The sequence below is a fragment of the Vulpes lagopus genome, chromosome 8 (genome assembly GCF_018345385.1).
Source record: "Vulpes lagopus strain Blue_001 chromosome 8, ASM1834538v1, whole genome shotgun sequence".
In the NCBI taxonomy this organism is placed as follows: domain Eukaryota; kingdom Metazoa; phylum Chordata; class Mammalia; order Carnivora; family Canidae; genus Vulpes; species Vulpes lagopus.
This window is the reverse complement of record NC_054831.1, coordinates 5329652-5349596: the sequence shown is the minus strand read 5'-3', so window position 1 is coordinate 5349596 and position 19945 is coordinate 5329652. Positions and strand designations below refer to the sequence as shown.

Here is a 19945-nt window from a genome sequence, read left to right as displayed (position 1 = left end):
GCTCAATGAACTCAGCTTCTCCCAGACTGAACTCTGGCTTTCGTATTTTATTATTTTTGTGTGTTGCTCTTGCTCCCCATACTAGCAAGAGCTCTTCATGCTTTGGACCATTTGTGGCATTGTCTTTTCACACCTTTTGCTTATTTTCTAATTTTCTACTGCTCTGTCTTTTCCAGTGCATTACAGACATTTTTTTTACACGTAAGGATGTCATTTGGAATAGCGGTAATAACAGTAGCTACAACTTATTGAATGCTAATCTGCACTAATCTGCTAAATGCTTCACACACAGCACTGAATTTTCATACTCACTTAGGAAACTGAGTCACAGAGGTAAACTAACTCACCAGTTTGAAGCCTAGCAGGCTGGCTTCTGGGTCAGTGCTCCTCAAATGTCCCTCTACCATTGAGAGCCCCCATCATGCCCCTAGACGTCCTCTTCCTCTCTGAGGCTTCTCTACGTGCCCTTTCAGGGTGACTGCCTCCTTTCAAAGCCTGCAGCACACCTTCTAGGGCTAAATGTATTCCATTTGCAGGAATTCAATCGCCTACACCTAAATCAGAACACGGATTCCACCCTTCTTGAACCATGTCTATCTTCCTTTGTCTCCTGAAAATAGAACACGGACTGCAAATCAGGAAAACCAAATTCCTTAGATAAAGGGAGATCTCCAAGACAGAGGGAGCAGCAAAGGCTTGGGATTCGGAACACTCATGGGAATTTAGATTCACATGCCCCGTGAGATCATAATACAACCCATAAGGCCTAAAGTCACCTATAAAATGAGAAGAATGATGATATCTGCCTTGCTAGGTAATGGTGAGAAACGACTCCAGGGATGTCTAGCTCTGGACCTGGATCAATGAATGAGAGCTCTTGTCCCAGGAAAGACCCCCCATGCTTGCTCCAGGTTCCTGCACTGTAGGGGGCCTTCAGTCCTGCAGAGGGAACCCCCACGCCCACCCGCTGGCAGTCAGGCAGCTGGCAGTCCCCCCAAGTGGTTAGAGCCCAACCTCCAGAGTGGCCTCAGGTCAAATTCTGGTTCTACTACTTTCTTGCTGTCAAATCAGCCCTCGGAGCTTCAGTCCATTCATGTGTGAAATGCACTAAAAGAGTAGCCGAGTTCGGGATTTTTTGAGGATTAAGTGTATCACTCCGTGGAAAGTGCTTGCCTCCCAGTAAATGGTTGTTCGATTTACTGAGCATTTATTGAGCATCTACTGAGGGCTGACGAGGTGCCTGGCATGGGGACACAAGCTAGACCGCGCGTAAATGGTTATGATGCTGTGCAGGCCGCTTGCACCCCGCTCAGCAGGAAGTCCTCCTCCTTTGTCACGTTGCCTGTGACCGCCTTTCTTCTCGCCTTACTTCCAACTTTGCGCTGGCCCCCGCGGCCCCGCACCTGCCCTCCTTCCACCGTCCTTGACAAGTGTGATAGAAGCAGGAGTGTCACACCGCCCTCCGCGACCTGGCCGGCGCTCCCAGGGCCGCACCTCACCCCGGGGTTCCCGTCCGGAGTTCCCAGAGAAGAGGTGCGAGGAGCACAGGAGCGCGACCCAAAGGTAACGAGGAAGCTGCCGCACCTCGATCTGCGTGGTTCCAGGGACCACGACCCCGGGGGCGCCTGGCGGCCGGGACCCCATCGCCCTGGCTGGCGCCTGGAGGAGGAAAAGGAGGAGGCACCGAGGCGGGGTCCCAGCCCCGGGCTCCTGCAGACGCGGCGCCACCCCCTGCCTGCGCGCTCGCTCCCGGGCCCGGCCTCGCCCCTGCGCGCTCGCCCCGCCCCGGCCTCTGGGTGGCCCCAGCTCGGCCACGCCCCCTGAGCCAGCGCCCCGCCCCTGAAGCCACGCCCCCTGCGCGCTCGCCCCGCCCCCTGCAAGCCACACCCCGCTCCAGCCTCCGGGTGGTCCCGGCTCGGCCACGCCCCCTGCGCGCTCGCCCCGCCCCCAGCCTCCGGGCAACAACGGCCCGGCCCCGCCCCCTAATTGTCCACATTTCCCCCGGCCCCGCCCCGCCCGTCGGCGGCCTCCGCGAAGCCCCGCCCCCCGGCGCTACCCCCGCCCCCTACTTATCTCCACGCCGTCTCAGCCTATCAGGCGCCTTGGCTCCTCCCCGCCCCCTCCGGCCGCGGCATCTCCCCCCGCCCCCGCCCCGCCCCTGCCTCTGGGCCGGCCCGGATCGGCCACGCCCCCTTCCGCGCTTGCCCCGCCCCCGAGGCTCCGCTCGGCGCCCCCTCCCGGTCCCGCCCTCCCCCGCCCCCGGTCTCCCCAGCGGCCTCGGCCCAGGCTCCGCCCGGCCCCCGAGCTCCACCCCGGCGCGGAGACCCCCCCGCCCCGTCCTCCCGCCCGGGTCCCCGCCCCCCGCCCCCGCGCGCCCCGCCCCGGCGCGGGGACCACCCTCCGCCCGCGGAGGCGCGGGCTGAGCGCTCGGGGCACTCTCGGCGGTCCCGGCCGCTCGCCGCCGCCGCCGGAGGTTCGCGCGGAGATTCCCGCGGAGCCGCGCGCGCCCCCGGCCGGGCCGAGCTGCCAGCCCGCGAGCGGAGCCGCAGGAGCCGGCGGGGACGCGATGCGAGCCAGGTAGGCAGGCGGCGGCCCCTCGTGCGCACCGAGCGTTCCCCGCCGCCCGAGTTCGCGGCTCCGGGGGCCCGAGCTCGGCCGCCGCCCCGGGGGCGGGGGAGCGCCCAGGTCACGCCCGGGGCGGGCCGGGGATCCCGGAGCCCCCTCCCCCGGGTGCAGGCCCTGCGGGTGCACGCGACCCCGGGGCGCCCCCTCGCGCGGTTCCGGGGCGCACCGAGGGGCGCGCGGTCCCGGCTTAAACTTGTTGGTGACAATGCAAATTTGAACTTCGGAGGTCCCGGGCTTTCGGGTGGAAATGCACCCCCCGGGGTGCACCCTCCGGGCCGGCCGGAGAGCGAGCGGCGGCGAGCTGCCCGCGCGGGCTGCCGGCGGGCGGAGAGGCTCGCTGTGCTCCGGGGGAGGGTTCCCGGGAAGCCCGCTCGGCGCTGCGGATTGGTGGCGGCTCCTGGCCCGGGGCCGCTCCTGCAGCGCTGGCCCTTCCCGGGTGCGCTCAGGCCGGCGGAGCCTCCCCATCCGCGAGCAGTGGCAAGGGACGCCGGGCTGCATCCTCTGCACGCTCCCTCTTGGCAAGTTAGTGCAGCAGATTTGCACCGCGCCCTTTATCAGCCATAAGTTCCAGTAACTTTTGATCACAAAAGCAGTGTGTGCTTTGGGTAGAAAGCGTGGTAACAGCGCGCGAGAGAGAAGCAGCAGCAAAGCAGAAACCGTGCGTGACCCCCCCACCCTCCCCCGTTACCAACCGACCTTTAATATTTACATTCTTGGGGGTCACAGTCTCGCAGATTGAATGAGTAGGTCACAACTGCAGCCTCTCTTGCGGGAGAAATCAAAGCAATCCCTTTGTGCGACTCTCCCCTCCCCGCCCTTCCAAGCGTGGTGGTCTCTGGACCCCGGAGTTTTTAGCTTTATTGGCCTGGCTCCCTTCTCAGCGGGCCACCGGTCGGTCCCCTTTCTGTGGGCCTGAGATGCCCAGAGAAGGGAGCAGTCCCCCCAGAACATGGGGTGAGACTGCATTGGCCTGGTGCCTCTCCACCTTCCCCTGTGGTTTTCGTTCCTTGCCTCGTAAAAATGAAGGTAATGATTCTCAATCTGCTTCTCAGGCCGCCATAAACATTAATGGGTGGTTGGTGAAGCGTTTTGACATCCTCGGATGGACAGCGACTGTACTTTAAGGGGCTTGGGGAGCATTTTGCTGTTCCACGTTGTTGTCGTCATCGTATTAAACAGTCTGCCTCCTACCTGGCCGTCCTGACCAGGAAACAGACTCCAGGAATGTCCAGCGAAGCCTGAGGAACGTTCCTGGTTCCCTGCTCTGTGCCTTCCGTCCAGTAAACAGGGTGGCGGGAGGGGTGGGGGGAGGCCTGGAGGGACAGACCGCACTCCCCCGTCGGCCTCCCCCTCTGCTCTCTGCCTGCGGGCGGTCGTGGAGAGGGGAAGGGGACTCTGACGTGAGGGCAGGTCCCACTGTTGCCCAGGCCCGATGCTCGTCCATCTGCGGAATGCCAAGGCCATGCCGATCCTCGAGGGAACAGTTAGTTCTGGGAGGACTCAGAAAGTGAACAAACCTGGCTTCCGAGGGATTTGTCTTAGGGCTCACTTGTTTACTAAATGAACAATGAGCAGCTCAGATCTGCGGTGCCTGAGAAGCTTCTGTGCGCTTTATTTTTTTTCCTGTTGTTCTAGAACTCGGGCACCACACTCTGCGGCCTTTAAAAACAATTTACTAGGGACTCACACTATTTATTGACCTCAGGTATGCACGGCGGCCGTGGGGAGAGGCGCACACGGTGCCTTTTGTTCCCCTGGTGAAGAAACCCTGGTGGAAGAGTCTCCCGGTAGCAGGTCTGCAGGGCTCCAGTTTGTCATTTGATAGTTTCATTTTTTTTTTATCGTCGCTCTCACCAGCACTTTGATCTGCCCAAGGTCTAGTGGCTGATCACAGCTCAGAACACAGGGGGATTTCCAGAAGGACCCAGAAAGGGGGCTGGACAAGTTGCTGCTAAGTGTCCTTAACTGGGCTCTCTGCCAGTTAGCATTATGCTCTTAATTTTCTCGGTGGAGGGAGGAAGAGGGAGTCTTCCTGGATTTTCTCCTTTGCTGTTGTTTGCTAACTTGACTTCTGGTTACCCAGCAGCCTGGAAGCACTTTCCTGCGGCTGCGTGAATACTTTTCTCTTTATTCTAATGGTTCCTCGTCTGATGATAAGGAATGCTAATGTGAATGGGGTTTATACCCTTGGGTCCTGGGAGGCCACGCCCGCATTTAAATCTTCCAATCCCAGCCCGTTGCTTGTGGGAGGAGGCCACCTGGCTTCCCTCAGCTCCTTGGCCCAAAACAGGGTTAAGAGCCCAGAAGTTCGACCCCTGCTGACCTCATGCCTGGCTCCAGGCAGACCTCTATGCTCCCTGGTGGAGGTATCAGCCTTGTTTTGTCAGAGTAGAAGCTGCTATTTTAGCAAGTGGGCCTTGGGCCAGCCATGTGGGTTTTCCTTCGCTTTGTTATTGTCAAGTTCAGCACCTGAATTGGACCGTGTTGAGATTTCTCTTCTGAGAATTGGAGGCAGGCCTCTGGGATATTTTCGAAGGCTCTGGAGATGGGCACTAGGACTTCTTTGTCCTGAGGCCTTTGCCTGACGCCCTGGCACTGGGAAGGGTCACCAAACAGCTTACACAGACTTCACCCAGAGTGCGCGGGCCAGCCTCGCTCCTGGCCAGGAGGGGAGCCCAGGGCCATCCATCCACTGTTTACACTCAGCCCGTGCTCCGGGCCTCCTGCCTTCCCAGCTATTGGCACAATGGAGGCCCCACATTCCGCTGTCCCCCTCTGGGGGAGTGACAGAAAAATAATTCACGGGTCCCCAAACACCCAGGGAACAATCCTGTTCCTTATTCAGGATCTCTCAGGAAGCCTGAGCCTGCTTTTCAGTGGGCCCTGGGGGCATCCGTGTGTTACATAACAGCACCTGATGCCATCTGGCCAAGCGTCTTAAGGGAAAGGATGTCAGTATTCAGCCCTCCGAAGGCCGGAGAATGCAGAAGGTATTTTAGAAATAAAGGGGTGGGCGGTGTGTCTCCAGGAGGGAGGGCTGACTCCATGGAGTGCACCAGCCCCCGCCCTGTCCGCCAGGTGACCTGTGCCTGCTCGGACCGAACCATCAGTAAGCCAGTAGGACTTCAGGAAGGAGAGTGGTGTACTGAGTTCACCTAATCTGAGTTGAGATTTTGGGGTGTCTTTGTGGTAGAAAGGGGTATCATTTGCTGAGGGCTTCCGAAGCAGCAGGCCTGGCGTGCCCGCTTGAAGATCCTCACAAACACCACGAGGGGGTCCTTTATCCAGGGAAGCTATGGGAAGGTGAGTAGTCCCCCAGCACAGCGGCCCAGGCAGTGCTAGAGCAGGGAATCGAACTTGCACCTGCCTGAACCCAGAGCTCCTGCTCGCATTGCCCAGTGTGCTCTAGCTGGAGGCGTTGGGTAGCATGAAGACAGGTGCACGGGAGGAGCAGCTGCCTGCCTCCCTTCCGTGGTTTCAGAACTGGTACTCCGAAGGCGACGAAGTCTTGAAAGCCCGTGTAAGGTCTGCACCTTCACTCCCCGGGGGGGCTGTGTCCTCGCCCTGTCTGCCGGGTGAAGGTTGGTACCTTGGGAAGCCTTGAGGTTTTGCAGTTGGGCTCAGTCCTGCAGGAGCTGCTGGGAAGTCTGTCCGGGCAGCTGAGGTCACCAGAATAAGAGAAAGATTACGGGAAGCCTCTCAAGTAAGCGTAAGATAAGGATTCCAACCTTCCACTTCACAGTCAAATAAATGACACACTCATGAGATTATTCTTATCTGCTCATTAAAAGCTCAGTCTCGGGAGAAACTTCCCGTTGGTTCCTGTTAGCCTCACTCTTCTGAACAAATTGAAAAGAATACTTCCTGTGGAAGGACTTGCTGTGGTTCCAGATTCTTGTGATTCATCATCTCCTCTACTCCCTCTCCCTCCTTCCCCGGTCTGTGGGACTGAGGGAAACCCTGCCCCATCCGTGGGAACACGGAAACCTGCTCTGGCCCCAGGCCTGGAGGGAATACAGGGTCCTTCCCTGGCTTCTCAGCGTAGGGGGCCCTGCACCTGTGATCTGCTGGTAAACCCGCTCGGAGGGAACGAACACGGACCTTGACCGTGGCACCTGCTGGTTTCCGAGGTCCTGTGTAAACCTCCCCACTGAGGCCTACTTGAAGCTCCCAGGGCTGGTGCAGGCAGCAGCACTGAGTGTTGAACCACCGATGAGCGGGGAGAGCTGCCTGCAGGTCACCTTTCTGGCCCTGCGGCCGCCAGCCGGCCTCCTTACGGAATAGGCCAGTCGGTCGCCCAACGTCTGTGGGTACCGTGTCTGCCTGGCAGCTGGGTGGGGAGAGGGTTGGGTGTCATTGGGTGCCCTGATCTGGCCAGCTTCGGCACATACTACATGTTGAAATCACCTGGGGAGATTTTTTTTTTTTTTAAATCCACCTTTGCCAGCGTGATCCTCCGTGGAGTGCAAATATCTGATGCAGGGGCCCAGACATAGACACTTTCTAAAAACTCCCCATGAGAATCCACATTCTAAGATGTATCCGGGGTTGCTCGACACGGAGGTGGGGAATCTGTAGACAGGAAACAGGAGATGTGGTTTGGGACTAGACACGGTCGGCCCTATGAGTTGCAACTTTCCCCTGAGGGGCCAGGGAAGGTTTTTAGGGCTAGGTTGTTGGGAAGGCAGGCAGAGGCCCAGATCTTTCCAGTTGCCAGTTGGAGACCTTGCTCCATTGGCCTTTCTGTCCAGGCGTGGTGTGCAGCACACTTGTACTGCCTCAGTTGCCCTTGCTGGTCTAGAACAGAGAAGGGTCTTGGTGGAAGAAGGGGTTCAGGATGAAGCCTGGAGCTCTGTCCTTGGAGAGATCGCTCCTTGCGTGGGTTTGATGAGCTGATCTCCGAGGATGAAGCACAGAGCCAGAGTCTAGAGGAGCTCCCCGGGACCACCCAAGTGAAGGAAGGAGAAACATGCTGGTTAAGGGCTTTGTAAGTCTGAGCTCGCTTGCACACATAATCTGATTATTTTCTATTACAATTAGCAGGAAAATTATTTTAAAATGTGAGAGCTCCTTGGGAGGCAGCAAGCATGTGGCCAGGGGGGCGGGGAGTGTCTTTCGATGTCTGAGCCAGCCTCCTTAGCAGGTCTGACACTAGGAAGACGGATGCCAGGCCCCTGGGGTGCAGAATTTAAGGAGGCGTCCCTGGGGTCGTTCATAGGCAGGATCCGGGTGCGGTCCCTGGGGTTGTTCACATGCAGGATCCCCCTTGCTGATCAGAGGAGGATCGAGAACCCTTTCAGTGGGCCGATTTGGGCCTCCTTTCCTTAGGGTTGAGCCCATGGGTGTGGAAGAGCTGTCTGGAGATCTGGGCATGAGCCGGGGGCCCTGGGAGCACGCTTCTGGCTCACCTCATGAGGTTGGAGCGGGAAGGCCAAAGAGGAGTGAAGAAGCAGCCGGAGGAGGGAAAATTTGGGGTGCGTGTCCCTGAAGCAGGCAGGAGAAGGTAGGGGTGTAGAGGAAGGGGGTTGGGAGCCCCACGCAGACAGGACAGTTGTGGGGTTGATCAAAGAAGCAACGGCGGGAAGACGGGTGGCCCACTGGGCATGGCTTGTCAGAACTGTGTGATTGGGGTGGTTGGAAGCTTCTAGAATAAAAGAGACCATGGAGATGGACCACTGAGAAAAACGTTAGTGGTGAAAGAAATAGGGCTGTCATTTGATGGTGTCGAGACAGGAGGGACCCAGGGCGGGGTCGGAGGGCCCGGGATGCGGGGGGCCAGCCCACAGTGGGGCAGGGCAGTGAGTGCCTGAGTGGCCCCAGTTCCTGTGAAGGAAGGGGACAGATGTGGGTGGTTATCATGGCGAAGAACAGGTTAAAAGACTTCCCCAAATGCCTTTTCGGGCTCTGTGGCTGGGGGGACAAGTTGGTCCCTAAGACCCAGCTCAGGCCCCTTCTTCCGAAACCTTTCCTGCGCCCCCCGAGGCCGGGAGCTGACCGCTGCTTCCTGCATGTGCTGTCCCCCGAGGCCGGGCGCTGCTGGGCGCCGGTTACATTCTACTGATGGCCACATCCTCAGTGCCAGACAGCACGTCCCATGGATGAGCGAATGGACAGGCGGCGACCGGGGCTGCCCAAGGTGAGCGTGTCGTGTGACCATTCGGAGACAGCATGAACAGTCTCTTCTTAGACGTCTTAACAGTTCAAGACGCACAATATGTGACAAGTAATTTCTGGCTTTTAAGAATTCTGGCCTGTGAATAGTAATCAGCTTACTCACAAATGCTGTCAAGTGGCACTCCCCGTCACTCTGACATTTAACGTTTCATTCAGCTAGGCTCACCCCACCTGTTTACCCTTTTTACGCCGCTGCGCGCTTTGAAAGGATTTGAATTTTTAATGGGTTCTGGATACAAAAGTAGTAAGCGGAATGTTGTTAAAAGATGCACCGACTCTCAGATATTTTCTGTTGCCCCCAGAATCGTAGCCTTGAGAAGGAGTATCAGATATTTGCGTGTGTCCTTTGTGTGTGAATGGAACTTACGGGCACTGTGTTGAAATTTCGCTGGAAATAACTATTGGAGCTGATATAACACATATAAATAATTCACATAGAGGGCCGGGCCCGGGGCCTAAGACCAGAATCACTCAGGCGACGGTGGTGAGGCTGGTGGTAGTCGTAAACAGGGTTGTCTCCTCTGGGCCGGTCTCACTCTTTCTCCCCCGTCCCAGATACCCCTGGTGGAAATTGGGATTTTTTTTTTCCCCTTTACAATTTCAGAAATCAGTGTTCAGGACGTGTACAGGAGGAAAGCCCTATTCCTGAGTCCTGGTTTTGTGCTGGTAGGCAGCTGGGGGATGTTTTACCTCCGTGGTGCTGGACGAGGAGCCCAGAATTTCCCACGTTGCTCACATCTCAGGCCTTTGTCAGAGGACGCCAACTCGGGGTGATGTCACAGGAGATGGGACACCGGCCCTACGTCAAAAATGAGCTCCTTGGGGCTTTTGTAGCGCACATATTTTGCTTGTAGCTTATTAGAACCCCCTGTGATTTGAGGGAGAGGGTCTGTTGGTCACAGAGACAGATGTGCGAGGAACGGTCTCTGTTCTGGGGTGCTGGTGACCCCAGCAGCAGCATGTGGCACAGCCAGCCCTGGGGAAGGAGGGGAGGGGCCGCCAGGAGTTCGTTTTCTCTGGGAGGGAGCCTAGTCAGTTCCTTCACTTGGCATTGTTATTTATTTATTTTATTTCACTTTATTTTTAAATATTTTATTATTTATTTATTCATGAGAGACACAGAGAGGGGCAGAGACACAGGCAGAGGGAGAAGCAGGCTCCATGCAGGGAGCCCAATGTGGGACTCGATCCCGGGACCCCGGGATCACGCCCTGAGCCAAAGGCAGATGCTCAACCATTGAGGCACCCAGGTGTCCCTCAGTATTTTATTTATAAATAGTTTAAGAGCTTGAGAAATTGAGTTTCAGGTCATTTGGACACTGAGATGCTAATCTGTCAGGTGCTATTTGGGGATGTGTGCACGCAGACCCTTGAGATGCTCATCCCCAGCTTTTCACATGGGGATTTTTCTGTGGTTTGATGCATCTATTGGGCTTTCCCGCGGTGTCAGGCATGTGCTGGAGCCTTCTGTAAATGGCCCTTTCAATCAGTCAATGATGAAATTGTCCGATTTGCACCACCGAAGGCCCTATGTGCTTCGAGGAAAATCCTTAATAAGAATTAAGTGGCTAACCCTGGATCTTGCTCTTTTAGCATCGTTCTTGGTACCCAGGCCACTGCTGGGGAACAGAAATAGGTGAAATCTAAGTTTCCAGAGATGGGGATCCGATAAGTTCCTTTCTGCAGTGATGTCCTCAGTGGCCCCGGGGGACATCTGGGGCTTCTCAATCCCACACACCTGTCTGTGTTTGAATCTTGGGCTTCTGGTTACCTTCAGTTTTGACATGGGACCACTTTTTGGACTCCTTCGAGACCCGGCTTTGTGGTGGTGCTTCCTCCTGGGGAGCAGGGAGATGTCAACATGGAGATGTGGGTTTTACTGCATCATCCTCCTGTGTTGGGCTTTTGGTCCCCCCACCAATCCTGGGGAGTTGTGACTGTGGCTTCTTGAATCTTGTGTGCACTGCAGATTTTTCTTAAATACTGAGTAAACAGGTTTTCTGAGATGTTTCACCATCTGAATTAAACAGGAGTGCAGGGCTTTGATATTTTTAGCTGTTCAGTCTGACCTTTGAAATGTGTACAGGTGCACACTAGTGACATAAAGTATTGGTAAATGTCTAAATAAGGATTAGCTCCCCCATTCCTTAAATTTCTGGAAGCAGGAGGAAATGCAAGGGTTAGTGTCAACCGATTGTGACCCAGCCTCACACCTGAGCCGGAGTGTGGTTCTGGCCGGCAGTGTGCACGGACCAGGGGACCAGCAGCCAGTCGCCAGGGGCCACTGAACCCGGGCGTTCCAAGGCCTGACCGTGAGCTGGGGATGAGAAGCGTGTCGTGTTCAATACAAGTGCTTTCTGGATTAAAGGTGCCAGTGTTGTCACACGTAAGTCTAGAAACTTCCAAGCAAAACCAGGATCATAGAGTGGGGACGTGTTATGTGCACCACGCGTAGCAGTTCTTTTAATACATATCTTTCAAACGGATGCCATGCTTTTTAAACACTGCTTTTTACCTAAAATTGTTGACATATTTTCACGTCAGTAAACACAGATTTGGATCCTCAAATGACTGTCAGATGGTTCGGGGATGCACCCTATTTAACAAGTCGTTATTCACAGACAGCTGAAATTATAAATAGCACTGCACTGGACATCTTGAAGTTTTTCCTTTGAATGGGTTTTTTTTTTTTTTAAATCGCCATGGTGCTTAGAATCTACGAAGAACTTCTAATCAGATTAATAGTTGAATGAATGTGTAATCGCTACTCAGAAAAGTGTCTCCAGACACAGTGACCTCGGGAAGAGTCTTTGCATCTGTTGAGTACAACTGGGCGAACTTGGAGACCAGTCTTGGGCTTGCCCATACCCTGTTTGTGGGGCTTGATTCCTGACCGTCCAAATCTTCATGTTCAGCAGCGTGAGCTTTTGGGGTAGGGTTGGAAGAGCACAGCTCAGTTTTAGGATGTACACTTAGACACTGGCTTCAGAAACATTCACATCGGGGTTGGGGGTGGGGGGGATGTGTGTGCCTTAGAACACGGGAGGTGCTTCTGTCGGGAGGTCCTCAGGGCCCCCTCCCTCCTAGAAGCGAATGGCTGATGACTTCCCTGCGGTCAGCGTCTCGAGCTGTCACTGTAAAGCACCCCCGGGGGCGCGTCATTCTGGGTGTCACCGGTGCTCTGTGGGGCGGCCTCTCTGATCCGCTCGGGCGAGGTGGACTGCAGTTGTTGGATCCAGCTCAGGGCAGCGCCCCCGACTTGGTTTACACCTGCCAGGTTCATTAAGAGGAGAAAGTGGACCAGGGAGGCCATCATTTTGATTTCTGACTGCGGTCTGGTGTCACAGGACGTCATCCTGGCAGGAGAGGAGAGCTGACTGGTGGGTGGAATGTATTTTGGCCCGTCTCCTGAGCGTGGCTTTGCAAAGGGGCCTGGCGGCCTCCTCTGGTCTTGGCACTCAGCGCCGCGCCCATGAGTCACCGCTCACCTGTTGTAACATGAGGCAGCACTTTGGGGGCTGCCGGGAAGGATGGAGGAGGGCTCGTTCACTCCGGTTGTTGGTTTCGGGTGCCAGGTCCACGTCACGGAGTTCAGGGGGCACAGGGAGCCCCTAGATTGGGCCTGAGAGCTGAGCCTTTTGTAACTCTCTGGGATGCCGTCCCTGGCCCTCTTCTCCTGGTGATGAGCTGCTGTTGGACTCATTCACTTACACTGAGCCCACTGTATTCCAGGTGGGGTAGGGGGTGGGGTGGGGTGGAGACACCACTGGGCAAGGCCTCTGTCTAGGCCAGCGGCCACCAGTACACAGGAGGAGAGGTCAGGCTGGGGGGGTCGGCCCCTACAGGAGCCCCACTGAGTGAGAGATGAAAGAATTGGGCAGGCTCCTGCAGGGGGCGGGGGGCAGCAGGTGGTTGGGTGAGTGCCAGGTACCAAAGGAGGTGACCGCTCTCTGGGAGCACCTGGCCGGGGATGTGAGGGGCAGGTGGCCGGACGGAACAGTCCTTCTGGGCTTCATTCAGCTTTGAACTTTCAGACACTGTAAAAACTCAATTAGACGTGTAGGCATAGGGGCGCCTGGGTGGCTCAGTGGTTGAGCCTTTGGCTCAGGTTGTGATCCCGGGGTCCTGGGATCGAGTCCCATATCGGGCACAGGAGCCTGCTTCTCTCTGCCTGTGTCTCTGCCTCTCTCTCAATCTGTCTTTCATGAATAAATAAATAACATCTTAAAAAAAAAAAAGTGTAGGCATGACTTGAAAGGGGCCAGGGAGGTGCTCTGACACCCGCCCCTCATCCTGGACACCTCCTCACATCCTTCATCTTCCTCACTGCCCCTCCCCCCCCCCAGGCTCCTGTGACCCTGTGACCCACAGGGCTGCCTCTCCCTCCTGACTTACTAGGAGAGTCTCATAAAACCATCTGATTGAATGACCGCTCTGCACCGTGTCAGAGTTACCTTTGTTTAACAGAATGACACCGGAAACCAAGCCAACTGTCAGATTATTAAGAGAGCCACAGCAGTCGAATATTCCAGAAAGGAAAAGGTATTAAGAAGGGGAGGTTTTCCAGTGAAAGCAACATTAGAGGGACCCCAGATAGATGGGAGCACCTCTCGGGGGTGGGTTTCTCTGACCTGTGCACCCAGGCCACGGCAGGATGGTCCCTGGCTTTCCTGGTCGGGTCCTGAAGCCCCCCCGGCTGGGCCATCCTTCCCGTCCCGACGGCCCCCTTCTCGGGCTGCAGGAGCCGCGGGGACCGGGCGGGGGACTGGGCGGCTTTGCGGGCCATCCACGGGATTTCTGCGTTTAACCCACACTGACCGGGCTAATCCCGGTTCTACCTGGGGAGGAACTGCAGGGCGGCCCTCGGCCCCGGGAGGACAACCAGCTGTCCTCCGCGTGCTCGGACTAAAACCATGACTCTTTTTCAAGGTTAAAAGAACATATCTAAGAGCTGGAACATGATGTCATAAACGCCGCTTTTTTTGTCATTAGCGGAATTGTCAAGAAATTGGCCGCGTGCTAAATTGGGAGCCTGATTATTTTTCTGGGAAGAAGCCGGCTTATTTTGATGAGCGGGAGCACGGAGAGAAAGGCAGCGATCCCCGAGGGCAGAGCGGCGTTGGCCGGGAGTAACAGGTGAGCGAGGCGTGCGGGGCAAAAAATGCCGATTTCTGGCTTCGCAGAGGACTGTAAATTAGGCACTATGGGAAGACGCTGGGCGAGTGTGACTTTGAATGTGTCAGGTTGTTTGCGGTTGTCCTTTGCCTTCAGAGTTTACTGCCGGGAATTGCAAATAGGCAGCTCTGGGGAGCCCCGCAGACAGGCCCGGGAGGGAGTGCCCAGAAATCAGAGCTGTTTGGATGTGAAAATTGGAGGGCGGGGATGGGAGGTGTCGCCACCCGTCCGCCCCCAGCCCCCTCCATCGTCTTCGGCCAAACCAAGTCATCTGTACATTTAAAATGGGGAGAGAAGGGGAGAACCAGAGGCTAGTGCTGTAAGCATCTGCAGGCAGCCACTGCGCTGGGGCCTCTTGCCTGGTTGAGCCTCGTGGAAACCCAGAGGGCCAGTGGCATCGTTCCCATCTTACCCATGAAGACACCGAAGCCACGAGGCTCATGAATGTGTCCCCAGACCCAGGGAGTCCAGAGTTCTATGGGGTGCTGGTGCCTGGGTGCTAACCGATGGGTTTCCCCGAATACTCCAGCGCAAACGCGGGCCTTCCACTAGGCAGCTGTGGAAGGGCTGAGATCATTGAAAGTGACTCCACCCCGGACGTGTCAGCAAAGGGCATTTGCTCGTGAGCACTTCTCGGGTCAGCACCGCCACGGGCTTGACTCAGTTTGACCACCTGCCACATGCCGCGCGCTTCTCTCCCAGGCGGTGCCTGTGTTGGACACCGGTGTCTCATTTGCCCTCTTAGGGCCAACAGGGCCGCATCCCAACTGGGCCGCGTCTGCATCTTTGACTCCTGTGTCTTGCTTTGAACCGTAAGGATGCTCAGAAACGTCAGAAACAAAGTTATTTTCATCGACGGCAAATAGTCCTGGTGTGGAATCAATGTGAACATCGATCGCCTGGCAGAGAAAAGAGGAGCACTCTCTTTAATTAAATTATACTGGAGAACAGAAGGATTAAAAAACTGTGGAATGGGGGCGCCTGGGTGGCTCAGCAGTTGAGCGCCTGCCTTTGGCTCAGGGCGTGATCCTGGAGTCCTGGGATCGAGTCCTGCATCAGGGTCCCTGCAGGGAGCTGCTTCTCCCTCCGCCTGTGTCTCTGCCTCTCTCTCTGTGTCGCTCATGAATAAATAAATAAAATCTTAAAAAAATCCCCCAAACTATGGAATGCCCCTTTGCTAATAAATCGTGTTTATGTAGTCCCTCTCTTCTTCAGATTTTTCCTGGGCGTTCTTGTTTAACACAGATGTGTTATGCTTATAATAGTAGTAATTAGTTAATAGTAGTAGTTAAGACATCCCTAACATCTGCTCTGTGCCATCCCATGGCTTCAGCCCTTGCCTTGTAAACTCTTTGCCCTTACAACCCCGTGCGGGGAGGGACTCTCACCATCTTCATGGAACAGGGGACAGACAGCTAAGCCACCAGGTAGGTGGGTAGGGGACTTGTCTGAGTTGTGTGTGCAGAAGCCAGATTGGAGTCCAGGCTATCAAGGGCTACACTGCTGTGCCCCATGCTGGGCGCCCGGTCTTCCCGGGGTAGGGAAACCCCTGGGGTGCACCAGGTGCTAACCAGAAAAGCAGGCCAGGGAGCAGTGTGGGGGGTATGCTACGGGCAGGCAGGCAAGGTGGGGTCCCTGGTGAGATGGGAATGGGCAGATGACAGCCACGTGGGTCGTCCGATGATTCCAGTCCACCGGCAGGAGCCAAGGCTTGAGGATGGGGGTGAGGAGGAGACCCTAATGCCAGGAGGGTGGGCCCCTTGTTTCCATCGAAGCTGTCATTTGTCGTGATGTACACCACATCGGGCACCGTATGGCCCTCTTGCTTGAGATAATCTGGAATCATGGATCCTGACGACTCTGAGTGGTAGATGTTCAGAGATACGTCTTTATACCCAAGAAGTTTGCCCTCAAATATCTCCCATTTTGTGGTGCCTTCCTGATTAGCCTCTATGAATTGAACTAAGAATTAATACAATATGAGAACCCCCCCCCCCCAGATCAGTGAAGGCGCCTCCGCTTTTCCTGCTACCCATGGAGAAGCCCCACTGGGCCTTCCCTCCATGGGGTGGGGGCAACCACACCCAGGGCCACCTAGTCCTTCGTAAGGGGGCCACAGCTGATGGAATGAATGGTGGGCAGGATCACCCCCCACCCCGTCCCCAGGTCTGTGGTCTCCCAGAAGGTCTGGAACTCAGGTTCGCATTATGGTGAAGGTGATGACTGATGGAAAGTTCCAGAATACTTGAACCCAGAGGGACTAAACAGAAATGGCAGCACCGGTAGAACGGAGATGGGGATGCGTGGTTACAGTTGTGTTTTCATGGGGGGGGCGCCCCCAGAAATCATCACGTGGTGACTGCCTAGAGCCAGCAGTTAGGAAGGACCCTGAGCTCTTCTCCCTCTTTCCGAGGAGGAGTCTTTAGCTCTTACTTTAATATCCTCTTTAACCCAGGAGGTTTTCAAGAATTTAGTTTTTCTCCTTTTCCATTTTTCCCTCTTTCTTCCTCCTTGTTTCCTAGTTAACTTCTGGTGTGACCGCCTTAGGGCTCAGATAAGGCTTCAGGAATGCTTCCAGCGTTTTCGAGTATTCCTTGGACACTTGCACGGCGATTGCATTTTCTCCAGGACTGGAAGTTTGATGTAGGTCGATTAAATTAAGCTCGTCGACGATGTTGTGTTTTATGTTGGGTGCCATATGGTCCATCCGTGGGACTATCGGATTTCGGGAGCTGGGCTCACGTTCCCCCAGATGACTGTGGGGAGCATCCTTCTCTCTGGCTTACCGCTAACCGTTTCTTCCGCATGATAATCAGATCTGTTTGTCACTTTACAGTTTTTAACCTCTTTTGTGTGTGTTCAGCGTTTCCGGCCCCCCTTTTTCTGATACTCCGCTGTCCCCCTTCATGGGCCGTCTTAGTTTTTTAGACGGATTTCATGCCGTGGGTGAGCGATTCTTTTCACTGGGTTGAAAGCCTCCTTTCTGGAATGTTCGCCTTTGGGGTAATGGCGTTCCCGTTGGTTTTGTCACCACCTGATCTGAAGAGTCTGCTTCTCAGCCCTCTTGGTGAGCTCCTTCTCCTTGATTTGGGAGCCAGTAAAGGAGAACATGCCCGCTGGAGTCACCTGATGAGTGTTAAGGGTGTGCATGAGGTTGGTTCTCATGGAGACACTTGGCCAGGCTCCCGCCCCCCCATCCCCATCCCTCGCCTTCCTGGGGCCTGGTTTTTGCTGAGAAGTTTGACTTGTGTGTCTCTGTGTCTGCTGTACCCAATTTTTGTTGCATGGGGATATCTAATTAGTTGAGTTTTGCAGTCTTGCGTGCCTGTGGTTTTGATTGTGTATGGTTAATGCTTTCATCGGGGGATGATCCGCCCCAGGGCTCAACCCCCCCACTTCTCTGCACTGGGGATGTTATGTGATGCGTGTGCTGGTGGGTTTCTGTGGGACTCCACAGTCATGTCACGTCCCACATGTGCGGATGTCAGCTGTGAGCAGTGTGGCTCTGTGACCCAGGCCGCCGCCTCCTTCTTCCCATCCATTCATTCATTGATTCCTTCACGGGCATCGGTGGCTTCAGCCTGCTGGACATGGTTCTCCTGCGGCCTTTGATCTTTCCCAAGAACCAAAACCACGATGTGGCCTGCAGACTTCTGAGGCTGTCCTGGCTTCACAGAGTGAGCCTGGACTTCTCTGTGTGGCGTGCGTACGGGGCCTGGCAGGCTGGCCTCTGAGCAGTTGTCTTCAGCTTGCTCTGCCCTGCATCCTCCAGGCCAGTCGCTAGGAGTCCACAGTGGTCCCCTAAGGGATGTGTGTTTGTACACAACCGTGATCCTTGCTTTTGCTGCCTTCTACCCCGTGGGATCTCCTTCTGAGGCCTTAAGGCTAAATGTTTCCCCTCCCCCCCCCCTGTCTGTCTGTCTCTTTGTCTCACACACACACACACAGTAACCCTCGGCGTCCTGGTGTCTCAGTTCCAGCTGCTCTGGGCAGACTTCCTGGGCCACTGGCGTTAGCCCTGAGGCCTGATGCAGGCAGCCTCCTTACTTTTCTTATGACCATAAGGGAGGTCTTGGTGGATCTCTAAACCTCAGCAGGTTTAGAATACCACCTGTGAGGGTTAAAACTATTGCACAGGTCCCTCCCCTAGAGGGTCATTTGGACTGGAGCTGGGGTTTCTGCATCTCTAATTTTTTTAAAAAAAAATTATTCATTTGAGGGAGAGAGAGAGAGAGTGCGCACGAGCAGGGGAGGCTGCCGAGGGAGAGGACCCTGAGATCATGACCTGAGCCGAAGTCAGACACCCACCCATCTGAGCCACCTGGGTGCCCCTGCATCTCTAAATTCAAAAGCAACTTGAAGTGGCTCTGCCCAGCTGAGACGGAAAATCACCAGGTTAGAGTGACCTTCCCCCCCACCCCCACCCCCTGCAATACATGTCTTGGTTATCATTCCCAAGATGATGTTTTTTCTAAGCATTTGGTGTGCCTGAATCCGTATTAGAAGAGTAACACGTGCTTTTGTGCTTTTGTAACAGTTTCAAGTATTACAGACACATAGAGGGTGAAAAGTGAGTCTCTCTTCTCCCGCTGCAGTGGGCCCATCTCTCAGGGTCTAGAGCACTTTCCTCGGTCAAGTGACCTTGACTGACCTTGACTTCTGGGGCTGATTCCATCGGGCTGCCGTGGATTCTGCTGACCTGTACCTCTCATTTTCTGTGTTCCCAAGTGGCATTTGGGCACAGTTGTCTTTTTTGTATATTAGCTTTGGGGGACCGGGGACACTTTTTGCCACATAAAACAATTGGAGTAGAGATTTTTTTTTTTTTTTTTAACAGCTTCAGACCTGTCTTGGGTACCAGGCCCAAATCGAAAGAGTTTGGTATGTGTGTTGCTGTAGGATGTTGACAAACATTTGTTCAGAAACAACCCGAGCAAAGTAGGCTACTGAGACACCTCCCTCTTTCTCTTTTTAAAGATTTTATTTATTTATTTGAGAGAGAGAAAGAGACAGAGCGCAGAGTGGAGGGAGGGGCAGAGGGAGAGGGAGAAACAGACTACATGGTGAGTGCAGAGCCTGATGCAGGGCTTCATCCCAAGATCCTGAGATCATGACCTGAGCCGAAGACAGACGCTTAACCAACTGAGCCACCCAGGCGCCTCTATCATCTCCTTCTCTTTAAAAATCTTCTTTTTAATGATTTAAAAAAAAAAACCATATGAAATTCACCATGTTAATGGTTTTTAAGTGTACAGCTCAATAGTATATAGTATGTGCACGTTATTGCACAACATCCTACACCCTTTTTCATCTTGCAAAACCGAAAGACGGTTCCTACCTTCCCCCAGAGCCCGGTAACTGGCTTCCTACTTTCCAGCTCTATTATGGACTTGACTGCTATAGCTCCCTCCTATGGGTGTAGTCACGCAGCATTTGTCGCCTTGTGACTGGCTTATTTCACTTGGCGTAAAGTCCTCAAGGCTCTCGTCCGTGTTAGGGCATGTGACAGGATCCCCTTCCTTTCGAGGCAAAATAATATTCCATTTTCTTTATGCGTTCATCTACGCACAGACATTTAAGTTGCACTTCCTGGCTGTTGTGAATAATGCTGCTATGAACGTGAGTGTGCAAATATCTATTGAGACCTTCAATTATTTTGCATGTATACCCAGAGGTGAGATCGCCGGATCATATTGGTGGTTCAGTTTTTAATTTTTCGAGGCACTGCCGGACCGTTTGCGCAACGATTGCTCCTTTTTACATTCCCAGCAATGGGGCACCAGGGTTCTGGTTTCTCCACAGGGTCCCCAACACCTGCTGTTTCCTGTTGGTTTGATAGTAGCCACCCTAATGCAGGCGACGTGATGCCTCCTTGATTTGCATTTGGTGATTATTGCAGTGTCTTTTCATGCTTGTTGACTCTTCGGCTCCTTCTAAGTGGCATTTACTTAGGTTTTTCCATAGAGAGTTT

General features: G+C 54.8%; 1 protein-coding gene across 3 annotated transcripts in view; it reads left to right on the top strand.

The window, feature by feature from the left end:
- The first annotated feature begins 2393 nt into the window (after positions 1–2393).
- SH3BP4 (SH3 domain binding protein 4) overlaps positions 2394–19945 on the top strand; it is an 80938-nt gene continuing 63386 nt past the window's right edge. Inside the window, exons 1-2 of one of the 3 annotated variants that reach the window (XM_041766917.1) lie at positions 2394–2577; positions 13792–13935. The gene's annotated coding sequence lies outside the window, so the exon portion shown is untranslated. Of the gene's footprint in view, positions 2578–13776; positions 13936–19945 lie in introns of those variants that run through there. The other 2 variants (XM_041766916.1, XM_041766918.1) reach the window with 2 other exon arrangements.